The sequence below is a fragment of the Lissotriton helveticus genome, chromosome 9 (assembly GCF_964261635.1).
Source record: "Lissotriton helveticus chromosome 9, aLisHel1.1, whole genome shotgun sequence".
NCBI lineage: Eukaryota > Metazoa > Chordata > Amphibia > Caudata > Salamandridae > Lissotriton > Lissotriton helveticus.
Window position 1 is genome coordinate 764,484,411 of NC_136070.1, and position 21,345 is coordinate 764,505,755.

A 21,345-nucleotide genomic window follows, 5' to 3' on the forward strand; every position below is an offset into this window, starting at 1 on the left:
TAACCACTTTTTAAACTCTCACAGTGACCAAAATTGCCATTTTTACAGACTTTTGCTTACTCGGAAGCTTTAATTTTGACCAATTTCACGCCCAGAAATTACTTTAAAGACATTTTTTTAGTTGATAAAGTAATAATTCACATCCAACATTAATTTACAGCCAAAAGATTCAATGTTAAAATTTCATCGAAATTGACCATTTTGGGAACGTTCGACAGCTCCGCGGTAATCGTTTTTCAGCAGAAAATTGATTTTTTGGACTGTACCTAAAATGATTCAAAATGTCAATTGGATCGTGCCTCATGTTGAATATCCACTTTTTAATCCCTCACAGGGAACAAAATTGCCATTTTTACAGACTTTTGCTTACTCAGAAGCTTTAATTTTGACCAATTTCACGCCCAGAAATTACTTTAAACACATTTTTTTTAGTTGATAAAGTAATAATTCACATCCAACATTAATTTACAGCCAAAAGATTCAATGTTAAAATTTCATCGAAATTGACCATTTTGGGAACGTTCGACAGCTCTGCGGTCATCGTTTTTCGGCAGCAAATTAATTTTTTGGACTGTACCTAAAATGATTCAAAATGTCAATTGGATCGTGCCTCATGTTGAATAACCACTTTTTAAACTCTCACAGTGACCAAAATTGCTATTTTTACAGAGTTTTGCTTACTCAGAAGCTTCAATTTTGACCAATTTCAGGCACAGAAATGACTTTAAACACATTTATTTTAGTTGAAAAAGTAATAATTCACATCCAACATTAATTTACAGCCAAAAGATTCAATGTTAAAATTTCATCGAAATTGACCATTTTGGGAACGTTCAACAGCTCCGCGGTAATCGTTTTTCGGCAGAAAATTGATTTTTTGGACTGTACCTAAAATGATTCAAAATGTCAATTGGATCGTGCCTCATGTTGAATAACCACTTTTTAAACTCTCACAGTGACCAAAATTGCCATTTTTACAGAGTTTTGCTTACTCAGAAGCTTCAATTTTGACCAATTTCAGGCACCGAAATGACTTTAAACACATTTATTGTATTTGAAAAAGTAATAATTCACATCCAACATTAATTTACAGCCAAAAGATTAAATGTTAAAATTTCATCGAAATTGACCATTTTGGGAACGTTTAACAGCTCCGCGGTAATCGTTTTTCGGCAGAAAATTGATCTTTTGGACTGTACCTAAAATGATTCAAAATGTCGATTGGATCGTGCCTCATGTTGAATAACCACTTTTTAAACTCTCACATGGCCAAAATTGCCATTTTTACAGAGTTTTGCTTACTCAGAAGGTTCAATTTTGACCAATTTCAGGCACAGAAATGACTTTAAACACATTTATTTTAGTTGAAAAAGTAATAATTCACATCCAACATTAATTTACAGCCAAAAGATTAAATGTTAAAATTTCATCGAAATTGACCATTTTGGGAACGTTCAACAGCTCCGCGGTAATCGTTTTTCGGCAGAAAATTTATCTTTTGGACTGTACCTAAAATGATTCAAAATGTCGATTGGATTGTGCCTCATGTTGAATAACCACTTTTTAAACTCTCACGTGACCAAAATTGCCATTTTACAGAGTTTTGCTTACTCAGAAGGTTCAATTTTGACCAATTTCAGGCACATAAATGACTTTAAACACATTTATTTTAGTTGAAAAAGTAATAATTCACATCCAACATTAATTTACAGCCAAAAGATTCAATGTTAAAATTTCATCGAAATTGACCATTTTGGGAACGTTCGACAGCTCTGCGGTCATCGTTTTTCGGGAGAAAATTGATTTTTTGGAATGTACCTAAAAGGATTCAAAATGTCAATTGAATCGTGCCTCATGTTGAATAACCACTTTTTAAACCCTCACAGGGACCAAAATTGGAATTTTTACAGAGTTTTGCTTACTCAGTAGCTTTAATTTTGACCAATGTCAGGCACAGAAATGACTTTAAACACATTTATTTTAGTTGAAAAAGTAATAATTCACATCCAACCGCAATTTACAGCCAAAGGATTCAATGTTAAAATTTCATAGAAATTGACCATTTTGGGAACGTTCGACAGCTCCGCGGTCATCGTTTTTCGGCAGAAAATTGATTTTTTGGACTGTACCTAAAATGATTCAAAATGTCAATTGGATCGTGCCTCATGTTGAATAACCACTTTTTAAACTCTCACAGTGACCAAAATTGCTATTTTTACAGAGTTTTGCTTACTCAGAAGCTTCAATTTTGACCAATTTCAGGCACAGAAATGACTTTAAACACATTTATTTTATTTGAAAAAGTAATAATTCACATCCAACATTAATTTACAGCCAAAAGATTCAATGTTAAAATTTCATCGAAATTGACCATTTTGGGAACGTTCAACAGCTCCGCGGTAATCGTTTTTCGGCAGAAAATTGATTTTTTGGACTGTACCTAAAATGATTCAAAATGTCAATTGGATCGTGCCTCATGTTGAATAACCACTTTTTAAACTCTCACTGTGACCAAAATTGCCATTTTTACAGTGTTTTGCTTATTCAGAAGCTTCAATTTTGACCAATTTCAGGCACAGAAATGACTTTAAAAACATTTATTTTAGTTGAAAAAGTAATAATTCACATCCAACATTAATTTACAGCCAAAAGATTCAATGTTAAAATTTCATCGAAATTGACCATTTTGGGAACGTTCAACAGCTCCGCGGTAATCGTTTTTCGGCAGAAAATTGATTTTTTGGACTGTACCTAAAATGATTCAAAATGTCAATTGGATCGTGCCTCATGTTGAATAACCACTTTTTAAACTCTCACTGTGACCAAAATTGCCATTTTTACAGTGTTTTGCTTATTCAGAAGCTTCAATTTTGACCAATTTCAGGCACAGAAATGACTTTAAAAACATTTATTTTAGTTGAAAAAGTAATAATTGACATCCAACATTAATTTACAGCCAAAAGATTCAATGTTAAAATTTCATAGAAATTGACCATTTTGGGAACGTTCGACAGCTCCGCGGTCATCGTTTTTCGGCAGAAAATTGATTTTTTGGACTGTACCTAAAATCATTCAAAATGTCAATTGGATCGTGCCTCATGTTGAATAACCACTTTTTAAACTCTCACGTGACCAAAATTGCCATTTTTACAGAGAGTTTTGCTTACTCAGAAGGTTCAATTTTGACCAATTTCAGGCACAGAAATGACTTTAAACACATTTATTTTAGTTGAAAAAGTAATAATTCACATCCAACATTAATTTACAGCCAAAAGATTCAATGTTAAAATTTCATCGAAATTGACCATTTTGGGAACGTTCGACAGCTCTGCGGTCATCATTTTTCGGCAGAAAATTAATTTTTTGGACTGTACCTAAAATGATTCAAAATGTCAATTGGATCGTGCCTCATGTTGAATATCCACTTTTTAAACCCTCACAGGGAACAAAATTGCCATTTTTACAGAGTTTTGCTTACTCAGAAGCTTTAATTTTGACCAATTTTAGGGCCAGAAATTACTTTAAACACATTTTTTTTAGTTGATAAAGTAATAATTCACATCCAACATTAATTTACAGCCAAAAGATTCAATGTTAAAATTTCATCGAAATTGACCATTTTGGGAACGTTCAACAGCTCCGCGGTAATCGTTTTTCGGCAGAAAATTGATTTTTTTGGACTGTACCTAAAATGATTCAAAATGTCAATTGGATCGTGCCTCATGTTGAATAACCACTTTTTAAACTCTCACAGTGACCAAAATTGCCATTTTTACAGAGTATTGCTTACTCAGAAGCTTCAATTTTGACCAATTTCAGGCACAGAAATGACTTTAAACACATTTATTGTAGTTGAAAAAGTAATAATTCACATCCAACATTAATTTACAGCCAAAAGATTAAATGTTAAAATTTCATCGAAATTGACCATTTTGGGAACGTTCAACAGCTCCGCGGTAATCGTTTTTCGGCAGAAAATTGATCTTTTGGACTGTACCTAAAATGATTCAAAATGTCGATTGGATCGTGCCTCATGTTGAATAACCACTTTTTAAACTCTCACGTGACCAAAATTGCCATTTTTACAGAGTTTTGCTTACTCAGAAGGTTCAATTTTGACCAATTTCAGGCACAGAAATGACTTTAAACACATTTATTTTAGTTGAAAAAGTAATAATTCACATCCAACATTAATTTACAGCCAAAAGATTCAATGTTAAAATTTCATCGAAATTGACCATTTTGGGAACGTTCGACTGCTCTGCGGTCATCGTTTTTTGGCAGAAAATTAATTATTTGGACTGTACCTAAAATGATTCAAAATGTCAATTGGATCGTGCCTCATGTTGAATATCTACTTTTTAAACCCTCACAGGGAACAAAATTGCCATTTTTACAGAGTTTTGCTTACTCAGAAGCTTTAATTTTGACCAATTTCACGCCCAGAAATTACTTTAAACACATTTTTTTTAGTTGATAAAGTAATAATTCCGTCCAACAGCAATTTACAGCCAAAAGATTAAATGTTAAAATTTCATCGAAATTGACCATTTTGGGAACGTTCGACAGCTCCGCGGTCATCGTTTTTCGGAAGAAAATTGAATTTTTGGACTGTACCTACAATGATTCACAATGTCAATTGAATCGTGCCTCATGTTGAATAACCACTTTTTAAACTCTCACAGTGACCAAAATTGCCATTTTTACAGAGTTTTGCTTACTCAGAAGCTTCAATTTTGGCCAATTTCAGGCACAGAAATGACTTTAAACACATTTATTTTAGTTGAAAAAGTAATAATTCACATCCAACATTCATTTACAGCCAAAAGATTCAATGTTAAAATTTCATCGAAATTGACCATTTTGGGACCGTTCGACAGCTCCGCAGTCATCGTTTTTCGGGAGAAAATTTATTTTTTTGAATGTACCTAAAATGATTCAAAATGTCAATTGGATCGTGCCTCATGTTGAATAACCACTTTTTAAACCCTCACAGTGACCAAAATTGCTATTTTTACAGAGTTTTGCTTACTCAGAAGCTTCAATTTTGGCCAATTTCAGGCACAGAAATGACTTTAAACACATTTATTTTAGTTGAAAAAGTAATAATTCACATCCAACATTAATTTACAGCCAAAAGATTCAATGTTAAAATTTCATCGAAATTGACCATTTTGGGAACGTTCGACAGCTGGGAGAAAATTGATTTTTTGGAATGTACCTAAAATGATTCAAAATGTCAATTGAATCGTGCCTCATGTTGAATAACCACTTTTTAAACCCTCACAGTGACCAAAATTGCTATTTTTACAGAGTTTTGCTTACTCAGAAGCTTCAATTTTGGCCAATTTCAGGCACAGAAATGACTTTAAACACATTTATTTTAGTTGAAAAAGTAATAATTCACATCCAACATTAATTTACAGCCAAAAGATTCAATGTTAAAATTTCATCGAAATTGACCATTTTGGGAACGTTCGACAGCTCTGCGGTCATCGTTTTTCGGCAGAAAATTCATTTTTTGGACTGTACCTAATATGATTCAAAATGTCAAATGGGTTGTGCCTCATGTTGAATATCCACTTTTTTAACCCTCACAGGGAACAAAATTGCCATTTTTACAGAGTTTTGCTTACTCAGAAGCTTTAATTTTGACCAATTTCACGCCCAGAAATTACTTTAAACACATTTTTTTAGTTGATAAAGTAATAATTCACATCCAACATTAATTTACAGCCAAAAGATTCAATGTTAAAATTTCATCGAAATTGACCATTTTGGGAACGTTCAACAGCTCCGCGGTAATCGTTTTTTGGCAGAAAATTGATCTTTTGAACTGTACCTAAAATGATTCAAAATGTCGATTGGATCGTGCCTCATGTTGAATAACCACTTTTTAAACTCTCACGTGACCAAAATTGCCATTTTTACAGAGTTTTGCTTACTCAGAAGGTTCAATTTTGACCAATTTCAGGCACAGAAATGACTTTAAACACATTTATTTTAGTTGAAAAAGTAATAATTCACATCCAACATTAATTTACAGCCAAAAGATTCAATGTTAAAATTTCATCGAAATTGACCATTTTGGGAACGTTCGACAGCTCTGCGGTCATCGTTTTTCGGCAGAAAATTAATTTTTGGGACTGTACCTAAAATGATTCAAAATGTCAATTGGATCGTGCCTCATGTTGAATATCCATTTTTTAAACCCTCACAGGGAACAAAATTGCCATTTTTACAGACTTTTGCTTACTCAGAAGGTTCAATTTTTACTAATTTCAGGCACAGAAATGACTTTAAACACATTTATTTTAGTTGAAAAAGTAATAATTCACATCCAACCGCAATTTACAGCCAAATGATTAAATGTTAAAATTTCATCGAAATTGGCCATTTTAGGAACGTTCGACAGCTCCGCGGTCATCGTTTTTCGGCAGAAAATTGATTTTTTGGGCTGTACCTACAATGTTTCAAAATGTCAATTGGATCGTGAATCATGTTGAATAACCACTTTTTAAACGCTCACAGGGACCAAAATTGCCATTTTTACAGTGTTTTGCTTACTCAGAAGCTTCAATTTTGACCAATTTCAGGCACTGAATGACTTTAAAAACATTTATTTTAGTTGAAAAAGTAATAATTCACATCCAACATTTATTTACAGCCAAAAGATTCAATGTTAAAATTTCATAGAAATTGACCATTTTGGGAACGTTCGACAGCTCCGCGGTCATCGTTTTTCGGCAGAAAATTGATTTTTTGGACTGTACCTAAAATGATTCAAAATGTCAATTGGATCGTGCCTCATGTTGAATAACCACTTTTTAAACTCTCACAGTAACCAAAATTGCTATTTTTACAGAGTTTTGCTTACTCAGAAGCTTCAATTTTGACCAATTTCAGGCACAGAAATGACTTTAAACACATTTATTTTAGTTGAAAAAGTAATAATTCACATCCAACATTAATTTACAGCCAAAAGATTCAATGTTAAAATTTCATCGAAATTTACCATTTTGGGAACGTTCAACAGCTCCGCGGTAATCGTTTTTCGGCAGAAAATTGATTTTTTGGACTGTACCTAAAATGATTCAAAATGTCATTTGGATCGTGCCTCATGTTGAATAACCACTTTTTAAACTCTCACAGTGACCAAAATTGCCATTTTTACAGACTTTTGCTTACTCGGAAGCTTTAATTTTGACCAATTTCACGCCCAGAAATTACTTTAAAGACATTTTTTTAGTTGATAAAGTAATAATTCACATCCAACATTAATTTACAGCCAAAAGATTCAATGTTAAAATTTCATCGAAATTGACCATTTTGGGAACGTTCGACAGCTCCGCGGTAATCGTTTTTCAGCAGAAAATTGATTTTTTGGACTGTACCTAAAATGATTCAAAATGTCAATTGGATCGTGCCTCATGTTGAATATCCACTTTTTAATCCCTCACAGGGAACAAAATTGCCATTTTTACAGACTTTTGCTTACTCAGAAGCTTTAATTTTGACCAATTTCACGCCCAGAAATTACTTTAAACACATTTTTTTTAGTTGATAAAGTAATAATTCACATCCAACATTAATTTACAGCCAAAAGATTCAATGTTAAAATTTCATCGAAATTGACCATTTTGGGAACGTTCGACAGCTCTGCGGTCATCGTTTTTCGGCAGCAAATTAATTTTTTGGACTGTACCTAAAATGATTCAAAATGTCAATTGGATCGTGCCTCATGTTGAATATCCACTTTTTAAACCCTCACAGGGAACAAAATTGCCATTTTTACAGAGTTTTGCTTACTCAGAAGCTTTAATTTTGACCAATTTCACGCCCAGAAATTACTTTAAACACATTTTTTTAGTTGATAAAGTAATAATTCACATCCAACATTAATTTACAGCCAAAAGATTCAATGTTAAAATTTCATCGAAATTGACCATTTTGGGAACGTTCAACAGCTCCGCGGTAATCGTTTTTTGGCAGAAAATTGATCTTTTGAACTGTACCTAAAATGATTCAAAATGTCGATTGGATCGTGCCTCATGTTGAATAACCACTTTTTAAACTCTCACGTGACCAAAATTGCCATTTTTACAGAGTTTTGCTTACTCAGAAGGTTCAATTTTGACCAATTTCAGGCACAGAAATGACTTTAAACACATTTATTTTAGTTGAAAAAGTAATAATTCACATCCAACATTAATTTACAGCCAAAAGATTCAATGTTAAAATTTCATCGAAATTGACCATTTTGGGAACGTTCGACAGCTCTGCGGTCATCGTTTTTCGGCAGAAAATTAATTTTTGGGACTGTACCTAAAATGATTCAAAATGTCAATTGGATCGTGCCTCATGTTGAATATCCACTTTTTAAACCCTCACAGGGAAAAAAATTGCCATTTTTACAGACTTTTGCTTACTCAGAAGGTTCAATTTTTACTAATTTCAGGCACAGAAATGACTTTAAACACATTTATTTTAGTTGAAAAAGTAATAATTCACATCCAACATTAATTTACAGCCAAAAGATTCAATGTTAAAATTTCATCGAAATTGACCATTTTGGGAACGTTCGACAGCTCTGCAGTCATCGTTTTTCGGCAGAAAATTAATTTTTTGTACTCTACCTAAAATGATTCAAAATGTCAATTGGATCGTGCCTCATGTTGAATATCCACTTTTTAAACCCTCACAGGGAACAAAATTGCCATTTTTACAGAGTTTTGCTTACTGAGAAGCTTCAATTTTGAGCAATTTCAGGCACAGAAATGACTTTAAAAACATTTATTTTAGTTGAAAAAGTAATAATTCACATCCAACATTAATTTTCAGCCAAAAGATTCAATGTTAAAATTTCATAGAAATTGACCATTTTGGGAACGTTCGACAGCTCCGCGGTCATCGTTTTTCGGCAGAAAATTGATTTTTTGGACTGTACCTAAAATGATTCAAAATGTCAATTGGATCGTGCCTCATGTTGAATAACCACTTTTTAAACTCTCACAGTGACCAAAATTGCTATTTTTACAGAGTTTTGCTTACTCAGAAGCTTCAATTTTGACCAATTTCAGGCACAGAAATGACTTTAAACACATTTATTTTAGTTGAAAAAGTAATAATTCACATCCAACATTAATTTACAGCCAAAAGATTCAATGTTAAAATTTCATCGAAATTGACCATTTTGGGAACGTTCAACAGCTCCGCGGTAATCGTTTTTCGGCAGAAAATTGATTTTTTGGACTGTACCTAAAATGATTCAAAATGTCAATTGGATCGTGCCTCATGTTGAATAACCACTTTTTAAACTCTCACAGTGACCAAAATTGCCATTTTTACAGAGTTTTGCTTACTCAGAAGCTTCAATTTTGACCAATTTCAGGCACCGAAATGACTTTAAACACATTTATTGTATTTGAAAAAGTAATAATTCACATCCAACATTAATTTACAGCCAAAAGATTAAATGTTAAAATTTCATCGAAATTGACCATTTTGGGAACGTTCAACAGCTCCGCGGTAATCGTTTTTCGGCAGAAAATTGATCTTTTGGACTGTACCTAAAATGATTCAAAATGTCGATTGGATCGTGCCTCATGTTGAATAACCACTTTTTAAACTCTCACATGGCCAAAATTGCCATTTTTACAGAGTTTTGCTTACTCAGAAGGTTCAATTTTGACCAATTTCAGGCACAGAAATGACTTTAAACACATTTATTTTAGTTGAAAAAGTAATAATTCACATCCAACATTAATTTACAGCCAAAAGATTCAATGTTAAAATTTCATCGAAATTGACCATTTTGGGAACGTTCGACAGCTCTGCGGTCATCGTTTTTTGGCAGAAAATTAATTTTTGGGACTGTACCTAAAATGATTCAAAATGTCAATTGGATCGTGCCTCATGTTGAATATCCACTTTTTAAACCCTCACAGGGAACAAAATTGCCATTTTTACAGACTTTTGCTTACTCAGAAGGTTCAATTTTTACTAATTTCAGGCACAGAAATGACTTTAAACACATTTATTTTAGTTGAAAAAGTAATAATTCACATCCAACATTAATTTACAGCCAAAAGATTCAATGTTAAAATTTCATCGAAATTGACTATTTTGGGAACGTTCGACAGCTCTGCGGTCATCGTTTTTCGGCAGAAAATTCATTTTTTGGACTGTACCTAATATGATTCAAAATGTCAAATGGGTTGTGCCTCATGTTGAATATCCACTTTTTTAACCCTCACAGGGAACAAAATTGCCATTTTTACAGAGTTTTGCTTACTCAGAAGCTTTAATTTTGACCAATTTCACGCCCAGAAATTACTTTAAACACATTTTTTTAGTTGATAAAGTAATAATTCACATCCAACATTAATTTACAGCCAAAAGATTCAATGTTAAAATTTCATCGAAATTGACCATTTTGGGAACGTTCAACAGCTCCGCGGTAATCGTTTTTTGGCAGAAAATTGATCTTTTGAACTGTACCTAAAATGATTCAAAATGTCGATTGGATCGTGCCTCATGTTGAATAACCACTTTTTAAACTCTCACGTGACCAAAATTGCCATTTTTACAGAGTTTTGCTTACTCAGAAGGTTCAATTTTGACCAATTTCAGGCACAGAAATGACTTTAAACACATTTATTTTAGTTGAAAAAGTAATAATTCACATCCAACATTAATTTACAGCCAAAAGATTCAATGTTAAAATTTCATCGAAATTGACCATTTTGGGAACGTTCGACAGCTCTGCGGTCATCGTTTTTCGGCAGAAAATTAATTTTTGGGACTGTACCTAAAATGATTCAAAATGTCAATTGGATCGTGCCTCATGTTGAATATCCACTTTTTAAACCCTCACAGGGAACAAAATTGCCATTTTTACAGACTTTTGCTTACTCAGAAGGTTCAATTTTTACTAATTTCAGGCACAGAAATGACTTTAAACACATTTATTTTAGTTGAAAAAGTAATAATTCACATCCAACCGCAATTTACAGCCAAATGATTAAATGTTAAAATTTCATCGAAATTGGCCATTTTAGGAACGTTCGACAGCTCCGCGGTCATCGTTTTTCGGCAGAAAATTGATTTTTTGGGCTGTACCTACAATGTTTCAAAATGTCAATTGGATCGTGAATCATGTTGAATAACCACTTTTTAAACGCTCACAGGGACCAAAATTGCCATTTTTACAGTGTTTTGCTTACTCAGAAGCTTCAATTTTGACCAATTTCAGGCACTGAATGACTTTAAAAACATTTATTTTAGTTGAAAAAGTAATAATTCACATCCAACATTTATTTACAGCCAAAAGATTCAATGTTAAAATTTCATAGAAATTGACCATTTTGGGAACGTTCGACAGCTCCGCGGTCATCGTTTTTCGGCAGAAAATTGATTTTTTGGACTGTACCTAAAATGATTCAAAATGTCAATTGGATCGTGCCTCATGTTGAATAACCACTTTTTAAACTCTCACAGTAACCAAAATTGCTATTTTTACAGAGTTTTGCTTACTCAGAAGCTTCAATTTTGACCAATTTCAGGCACAGAAATGACTTTAAACACATTTATTTTAGTTGAAAAAGTAATAATTCACATCCAACATTAATTTACAGCCAAAAGATTCAATGTTAAAATTTCATCGAAATTGACCATTTTGGGAACGTTCAACAGCTCCGCGGTAATCGTTTTTCGGCAGAAAATTGATTTTTTGGACTGTACCTAAAATGATTCAAAATGTCATTTGGATCGTGCCTCATGTTGAATAACCACTTTTTAAACTCTCACAGTGACCAAAATTGCCATTTTTACAGACTTTTGCTTACTCGGAAGCTTTAATTTTGACCAATTTCACGCCCAGAAATTACTTTAAAGACATTTTTTTAGTTGATAAAGTAATAATTCACATCCAACATTAATTTACAGCCAAAAGATTCAATGTTAAAATTTCATCGAAATTGACCATTTTGGGAACGTTCGACAGCTCCGCGGTAATCGTTTTTCAGCAGAAAATTGATTTTTTGGACTGTACCTAAAATGATTCAAAATGTCAATTGGATCGTGCCTCATGTTGAATATCCACTTTTTAATCCCTCACAGGGAACAAAATTGCCATTTTTACAGACTTTTGCTTACTCAGAAGCTTTAATTTTGACCAATTTCACGCCCAGAAATTACTTTAAACACATTTTTTTTAGTTGATAAAGTAATAATTCACATCCAACAATAATTTACAGCCAAAAGATTCAATGTTAAAATTTCATCGAAATTGACCATTTTGGGAACGTTCGACAGCTCTGCGGTCATCGTTTTTCGGCAGCAAATTAATTTTTTGGACTGTACCTAAAATGATTCAAAATGTCAATTGGATCGTGCCTCATGTTGAATATCCACTTTTTAAACCCTCACAGGGAACAAAATTGCCATTTTTACAGAGTTTTGCTTACTCAGAAGCTTTAATTTTGACCAATTTCACGCCCAGAAATTACTTTAAACACATTTTTTTAGTTGATAAAGTAATAATTCACATCCAACATTAATTTACAGCCAAAAGATTCAATGTTAAAATTTCATCGAAATTGACCATTTTGGGAACGTTCAACAGCTCCGCGGTAATCGTTTTTTGGCAGAAAATTGATCTTTTGAACTGTACCTAAAATGATTCAAAATGTCGATTGGATCGTGCCTCATGTTGAATAACCACTTTTTAAACTCTCACGTGACCAAAATTGCCATTTTTACAGAGTTTTGCTTACTCAGAAGGTTCAATTTTGACCAATTTCAGGCACAGAAATGACTTTAAACACATTTATTTTAGTTGAAAAAGTAATAATTCACATCCAACATTAATTTACAGCCAAAAGATTCAATGTTAAAATTTCATCGAAATTGACCATTTTGGGAACGTTCGACAGCTCTGCGGTCATCGTTTTTCGGCAGAAAATTAATTTTTGGGACTGTACCTAAAATGATTCAAAATGTCAATTGGATCGTGCCTCATGTTGAATATCCACTTTTTAAACCCTCACAGGGAAAAAAATTGCCATTTTTACAGACTTTTGCTTACTCAGAAGGTTCAATTTTTACTAATTTCAGGCACAGAAATGACTTTAAACACATTTATTTTAGTTGAAAAAGTAATAATTCACATCCAACATTAATTTACAGCCAAAAGATTCAATGTTAAAATTTCATCGAAATTGACCATTTTGGGAACGTTCGACAGCTCTGCAGTCATCGTTTTTCGGCAGAAAATTAATTTTTTGTACTCTACCTAAAATGATTCAAAATGTCAATTGGATCGTGCCTCATGTTGAATATCCACTTTTTAAACCCTCACAGGGAACAAAATTGCCATTTTTACAGAGTTTTGCTTACTGAGAAGCTTCAATTTTGAGCAATTTCAGGCACAGAAATGACTTTAAAAACATTTATTTTAGTTGAAAAAGTAATAATTCACATCCAACATTAATTTTCAGCCAAAAGATTCAATGTTAAAATTTCATAGAAATTGACCATTTTGGGAACGTTCGACAGCTCCGCGGTCATCGTTTTTCGGCAGAAAATTGATTTTTTGGACTGTACCTAAAATGATTCAAAATGTCAATTGGATCGTGCCTCATGTTGAATAACCACTTTTTAAACTCTCACAGTGACCAAAATTGCTATTTTTACAGAGTTTTGCTTACTCAGAAGCTTCAATTTTGACCAATTTCAGGCACAGAAATGACTTTAAACACATTTATTTTAGTTGAAAAAGTAATAATTCACATCCAACATTAATTTACAGCCAAAAGATTCAATGTTAAAATTTCATCGAAATTGACCATTTTGGGAACGTTCAAAAGCTCCGCGGTAATCGTTTTTCGGCAGAAAATTGATTTTTTGGACTGTACCTAAAATGATTCAAAATGTCAATTGGATCGTGCCTCATGTTGAATAACCACTTTTTAAACTCTCACAGTGACCAAAATTGCCATTTTTACAGAGTTTTGCTTACTCAGAAGCTTCAATTTTGACCAATTTCAGGCACCGAAATGACTTTAAACACATTTATTGTATTTGAAAAAGTAATAATTCACATCCAACATTAATTTACAGCCAAAAGATTAAATGTTAAAATTTCATCGAAATTGACCATTTTGGGAACGTTCAACAGCTCCGCGGTAATCGTTTTTCGGCAGAAAATTGATCTTTTGGACTGTACCTAAAATGATTCAAAATGTCGATTGGATCGTGCCTCATGTTGAATAACCACTTTTTAAACTCTCACATGGCCAAAATTGCCATTTTTACAGAGTTTTGCTTACTCAGAAGGTTCAATTTTGACCAATTTCAGGCACAGAAATGACTTTAAACACATTTATTTTAGTTGAAAAAGTAATAATTCACATCCAACATTAATTTACAGCCAAAAGATTCAATGTTAAAATTTCATCGAAATTGACCATTTTGGGAACGTTCGACAGCTCTGCGGTCATCGTTTTTCGGCAGAAAATTAATTTTTGGGACTGTACCTAAAATGATTCAAAATGTCAATTGGATCGTGCCTCATGTTGAATATCCACTTTTTAAACCCTCACAGGGAACAAAATTGCCATTTTTACAGACTTTTGCTTACTCAGAAGGTTCAATTTTTACTAATTTCAGGCACAGAAATGACTTTAAACACATTTATTTTAGTTGAAAAAGTAATAATTCACATCCAACATTAATTTACAGCCAAAAGATTCAATGTTAAAATTTCATCGAAATTGACCATTTTGGGAACGTTCGACAGCTCTGCGGTCATCGTTTTTCGGCAGAAAATTCATTTTTTGGACTGTACCTAATATGATTCAAAATGTCAAATGGGTTGTGCCTCATGTTGAATATCCACTTTTTTAACCCTCACAGGGAACAAAATTGCCATTTTTACAGAGTTTTGCTTACTCAGAAGCTTTAATTTTGACCAATTTCACGCCCAGAAATTACTTTAAACACATTTTTTTAGTTGATAAAGTAATAATTCACATCCAACATTAATTTACAGCCAAAAGATTCAATGTTAAAATTTCATCGAAATTGACCATTTTGGGAACGTTCAACAGCTCCGCGGTAATCGTTTTTTGGCAGAAAATTGATCTTTTGAACTGTACCTAAAATGATTCAAAATGTCGATTGGATCGTGCCTCATGTTGAATAACCACTTTTTAAACTCTCACGTGACCAAAATTGCCATTTTTACAGAGTTTTGCTTACTCAGAAGGTTCAATTTTGACCAATTTCAGGCACAGAAATGACTTTAAACACATTTATTTTAGTTGAAAAAGTAATAATTCACATCCAACATTAATTTACAGCCAAAAGATTCAATGTTAAAATTTCATCGAAATTGACCATTTTGGGAACGTTCGACAGCTCTGCGGTCATCGTTTTTCGGCAGAAAATTAATTTTTGGGACTGTACCTAAAATGATTCAAAATGTCAATTGGATCGTGCCTCATGTTGAATATCCACTTTTTAAACCCTCACAGGGAACAAAATTGCCATTTTTACAGACTTTTGCTTACTCAGAAGGTTCAATTTTTACTAATTTCAGGCACAGAAATGACTTTAAACACATTTATTTTAGTTGAAAAAGTAATAATTCACATCCAACCGCAATTTACAGCCAAATGATTAAATGTTAAAATTTCATCGAAATTGGCCATTTTAGGAACGTTCGACAGCTCCGCGGTCATCGTTTTTCGGCAGAAAATTGATTTTTTGGGCTGTACCTACAATGTTTCAAAATGTCAATTGGATCGTGAATCATGTTGAATAACCACTTTTTAAACGCTCACAGGGACCAAAATTGCCATTTTTACAGTGTTTTGCTTACTCAGAAGCTTCAATTTTGACCAATTTCAGGCACTGAATGACTTTAAAAACATTTATTTTAGTTGAAAAAGTAATAATTCACATCCAACATTTATTTACAGCCAAAAGATTCAATGTTAAAATTTCATCGAAATTGACCATTTTGGGAACGTTCAACAGCTCCGCGGTAATCGTTTTTCGGCAGAAAATTGATTTTTTGGACTGTACCTAAAATGATTCAAAATGTCATTTGGATCGTGCCTCATGTTGAATAACCACTTTTTAAACTCTCACAGTGACCAAAATTGCCATTTTTACAGACTTTTGCTTACTCGGAAGCTTTAATTTTGACCAATTTCACGCCCAGAAATTAATTTAAAGACATTTTTTTAGTTGATAAAGTAATAATTCACATCCAACATTAATTTACAGCCAAAAGATTCAATGTTAAAATTTCATCGAAATTGACCATTTTGGGAACGTTCGACAGCTCCGCGGTAATCGTTTTTCAGCAGAAAATTGATTTTTTGGACTGTACCTAAAATGATTCAAAATGTCAATTGGATCGTGCCTCATGTTGAATATCCACTTTTTAATCCCTCACAGGGAACAAAATTGCCATTTTTACAGACTTTTGCTTACTCAGAAGCTTTAATTTTGACCAATTTCACGCCCAGAAATTACTTTAAACACATTTTTTTTAGTTGATAAAGTAATAATTCACATCCAACATTAATTTACAGCCAAAAGATTCAATGTTAAAATTTCATCGAAATTGACCATTTTGGGAACGTTCGACAGCTCTGCGGTCATCGTTTTTCGGCAGCAAATTAATTTTTTGGACTGTACCTAAAATGATTCAAAATGTCAATTGGATCGTGCCTCATGTTGAATATCCACTTTTTAAACCCTCACAGGGAACAAAATTGCCATTTTTACAGAGTTTTGCTTACTCAGAAGCTTTAATTTTGACCAATTTCACGCCCAGAAATTACTTTAAACACATTTTTTTAGTTGATAAAGTAATAATTCACATCCAACATTAATTTACAGCCAAAAGATTCAATGTTAAAATTTCATCGAAATTGACCATTTTGGGAACGTTCAACAGCTCCGCGGTAATCGTTTTTTGGCAGAAAATTGATCTTTTGAACTGTACCTAAAATGATTCAAAATGTCGATTGGATCGTGCCTCATGTTGAATAACCACTTTTTAAACTCTCACGTGACCAAAATTGCCATTTTTACAGAGTTTTGCTTACTCAGAAGGTTCAATTTTGACCAATTTCAGGCACAGAAATGACTTTAAACACATTTATTTTAGTTGAAAAAGTAATAATTCACATCCAACATTAATTTACAGCCAAAAGATTCAATGTTAAAATTTCATCGAAATTGACCATTTTGGGAACGTTCGACAGCTCTGCGGTCATCGTTTTTCGGCAGAAAATTAATTTTTGGGACTGTACCTAAAATGATTCAAAATGTCAATTGGATCGTGCCTCATGTTGAATATCCACTTTTTAAACCCTCACAGGGAAAAAAATTGCCATTTTTACAGACTTTTGCTTACTCAGAAGGTTCAATTTTTACTAATTTCAGGCACAGAAATGACTTTAAACACATTTATTTTAGTTGAAAAAGTAATAATTCACATCCAACATTAATTTACAGCCAAAAGATTCAATGTTAAAATTTCATCGAAATTGACCATTTTGGGAACGTTCGACAGCTCTGCAGGCATCGTTTTTCGGCAGAAAATTAATTTTTTGTACTCTACGTAAAATGATTCAAAATGTCAATTGGATCGTGCCTCATGTTGAATATCCACTTTTTAAACCCTCACAGGGAACAAAATTGCCATTTTTACAGAGTTTTGCTTACTGAGAAGCTTCAATTTTGAGCAATTTCAGGCACAGAAATGACTTTAAAAACATTTATTTTAGTTGAAAAAGTAATAATTCACATCCAACATTAATTTTCAGCCAAAAGATTCAATGTTAAAATTTCATAGAAATTGACCATTTTGGGAACGTTCGACAGCTCCGCGGTCATCGTTTTTCGGCAGAAAATTGATTTTTTGGACTGTACCTAAAATGATTCAAAATGTCAATTGGATCGTGCCTCATGTTGAATAACCACTTTTTAAACTCTCACAGTGACCAAAATTGCTATTTTTACAGAGTTTTGCTTACTCAGAAGCTTCAATTTTGACCAATTTCAGGCACAGAAATGACTTTAAACACATTTATTTTAGTTGAAAAAGTAATAATTCACATCCAACATTAATTTACAGCCAAAAGATTCAATGTTAAAATTTCATCGAAATTGACCATTTTGGGAACGTTCAACAGCTCCGCGGTAATCGTTTTTCGGCAGAAAATTGATTTTTTGGACTGTACCTAAAATGATTCAAAATGTCAATTGGATCGTGCCTCATGTTGAATAACCACTTTTTAAACTCTCACAGTGACCAAAATTGCCATTTTTACAGAGTTTTGCTTACTCAGAAGCTTCAATTTTGACCAATTTCAGGCACCGAAATGACTTTAAACACATTTATTGTATTTGAAAAAGTAATAATTCACATCCAACATTAATTTACAGCCAAAAGATTAAATGTTAAAATTTCATCGAAATTGACCATTTTGGGAACGTTCAACAGCTCCGCGGTAATCGTTTTTCGGCAGAAAATTGATCTTTTGGACTGTACCTAAAATGATTCAAAATGTCGATTGGATCGTGCCTCATGTTGAATAACCACTTTTTAAACTCTCACATGGCCAAAATTGCCATTTTTACAGAGTTTTGCTTACTCAGAAGGTTCAATTTTGACCAATTTCAGGCACAGAAATGACTTTAAACACATTTATTTTAGTTGAAAAAGTAATAATTCACATCCAACATTAATTTACAGCCAAAAGATTCAATGTTAAAATTTCATCGAAATTGACCATTTTGGGAACGTTCGACAGCTCTGCGGTCATCGTTTTTCGGCAGAAAATTAATTTTTGGGACTGTACCTAAAATGATTCAAAATGTCAATTGGATCGTGCCTCATGTTGAATATCCACTTTTTAAACCCTCACAGGGAACAAAATTGCCATTTTTACAGACTTTTGCTTACTCAGAAGGTTCAATTTTTACTAATTTCAGGCACAGAAATGACTTTAAACACATTTATTTTAGTTGAAAAAGTAATAATTCACATCCAACATTAATTTACAGCCAAAAGATTCAATGTTAAAATTTCATCGAAATTGACCATTTTGGGAACGTTCGACAGCTCTGCGGTCATCGTTTTTCGGCAGAAAATTCATTTTTTGGACTGTACCTAATATGATTCAAAATGTCAAATGGGTTGTGCCTCATGTTGAATATCCACTTTTTTAACCCTCACAGGGAACAAAATTGCCATTTTTACAGAGTTTTGCTTACTCAGAAGCTTTAATTTTGACCAATTTCACGCCCAGAAATTACTTTAAACACATTTTTTTAGTTGATAAAGTAATAATTCACATCCAACATTAATTTACAGCCAAAAGATTCAATGTTAAAATTTCATCGAAATTGACCATTTTGGGAACGTTCAACAGCTCCGCGGTAATCGTTTTTTGGCAGAAAATTGATCTTTTGAACTGTACCTAAAATGATTCAAAATGTCGATTGGATCGTGCCTCATGTTGAATAACCACTTTTTAAACTCTCACGTGACCAAAATTGCCATTTTTACAGAGTTTTGCTTACTCAGAAGGTTCAATTTTGACCAATTTCAGGCACAGAAATGACTTTAAACACATTTATTTTAGTTGAAAAAGTAATAATTCACATCCAACATTAATTTACAGCCAAAAGATTCAATGTTAAAATTTCATCGAAATTGACCATTTTGGGAACGTTCGACAGCTCTGCGGTCATCGTTTTTCGGCAGAAAATTAATTTTTGGGACTGTACCTAAAATGATTCAAAATGTCAATTGGATCGTGCCTCATGTTGAATATCCACTTTTTAAACCCTCACAGGGAACAAAATTGCCATTTTTACAGACTTTTGCTTACTCAGAAGGTTCAATTTTTACTAATTTCAGGCACAGAAATGACTTTAAACACATTTATTTTAGTTGAAAAAGTAATAATTCACATCCAACCGCAATTTACAGCCAAATGATTAAATGTTAAAATTTCATCGAAATTGGCCATTTTAGGAACGTTCGACAGCTCCGCGGTCATCGTTTTTCGGCAGAAAATTGATTTTTTGGGCTGTACCTACAATGTTTCAAAATGTCAATTGGATCGTGAATCATGTTGAATAACCACTTTTTAAACGCTCACAGGGACCAAAATTGCCATTTTTACAGTGTTTTGCTTACTCAGAAGCTTCAATTTTGACCAATTTCAGGCACTGAATGACTTTAAAAACATTTATTTTAGTTGAAAAAGTAATAATTCACATCCAACATTTATTTACAGCCAAAAGATTCAATGTTAAAATTTCATAGAAATTGACCATTTTGGGAACGTTCGACAGCTCCGCGGTCATCGTTTTTCGGCAGAAAATTGATTTTTTGGACTGTACCTAAAATGATTCAAAATGTCAATTGGATCGTGCCTCATGTTGAATAACCACTTTTTAAACTCTCACAGTAACCAAAATTGCTATTTTTACAGAGTTTTGCTTACTCAGAAGCTTCAATTTTGACCAATTTCAGGCACAGAAATGACTTTAAACACATTTATTTTAGTTGAAAAAGTAATAATTCACATCCAACATTAATTTACAGCCAAAAGATTCAATGTTAAAATTTCATCGAAATTGACCATTTTGGGAACGTTCAACAGCTCCGCGGTAATCGTTTTTCGGCAGAAAATTGATTTTTTGGACTGTACCTAAAATGATTCAAATGTCAATTGGATCGTGCCTCATGTTGAATAACCACTTTTTAAACTCTCACTGTGACCAAAATTGCCATTTTTACAGTGTTTTGCTTATTCAGAAGCTTCAATTTTGACCAATTTCAGGCACAGAAATGACTTTAAAAACATTTATTTTAGTTGAAAAAGTAATAATTGACATCCAACATTAATTTACAGCCAAAAGATTCAATGTTAAAATTTCATAGAAATTGACCATTTTGGGAACGTTCGACAGCTCCGCGGTCATCGTTTTTCGGCAGAAAATTGATTTTTTGGACTGTACCTAAAATGATTCAAAATGTCAATTGGATCGTGCCTCATGTTGAATATCCACTTTTTAAACCCTCACAGGGAACAAAATTGCCATTTTTACAGAGTTTTGCTTACTCAGAAGCTTTAATTTTGACCAATTTTAGGGCCAGAAATTACTTTAAACACATTTTTTTTAGTTGATAAAGTAATAATTCACATCCAACATTAATTTACAGCCAAAAGATTCAATGTTAAAATTTCATCGAAATTGACCATTTTGGGAACGTTCAACAGCTCCGCGGTAATCGTTTTTCGGCAG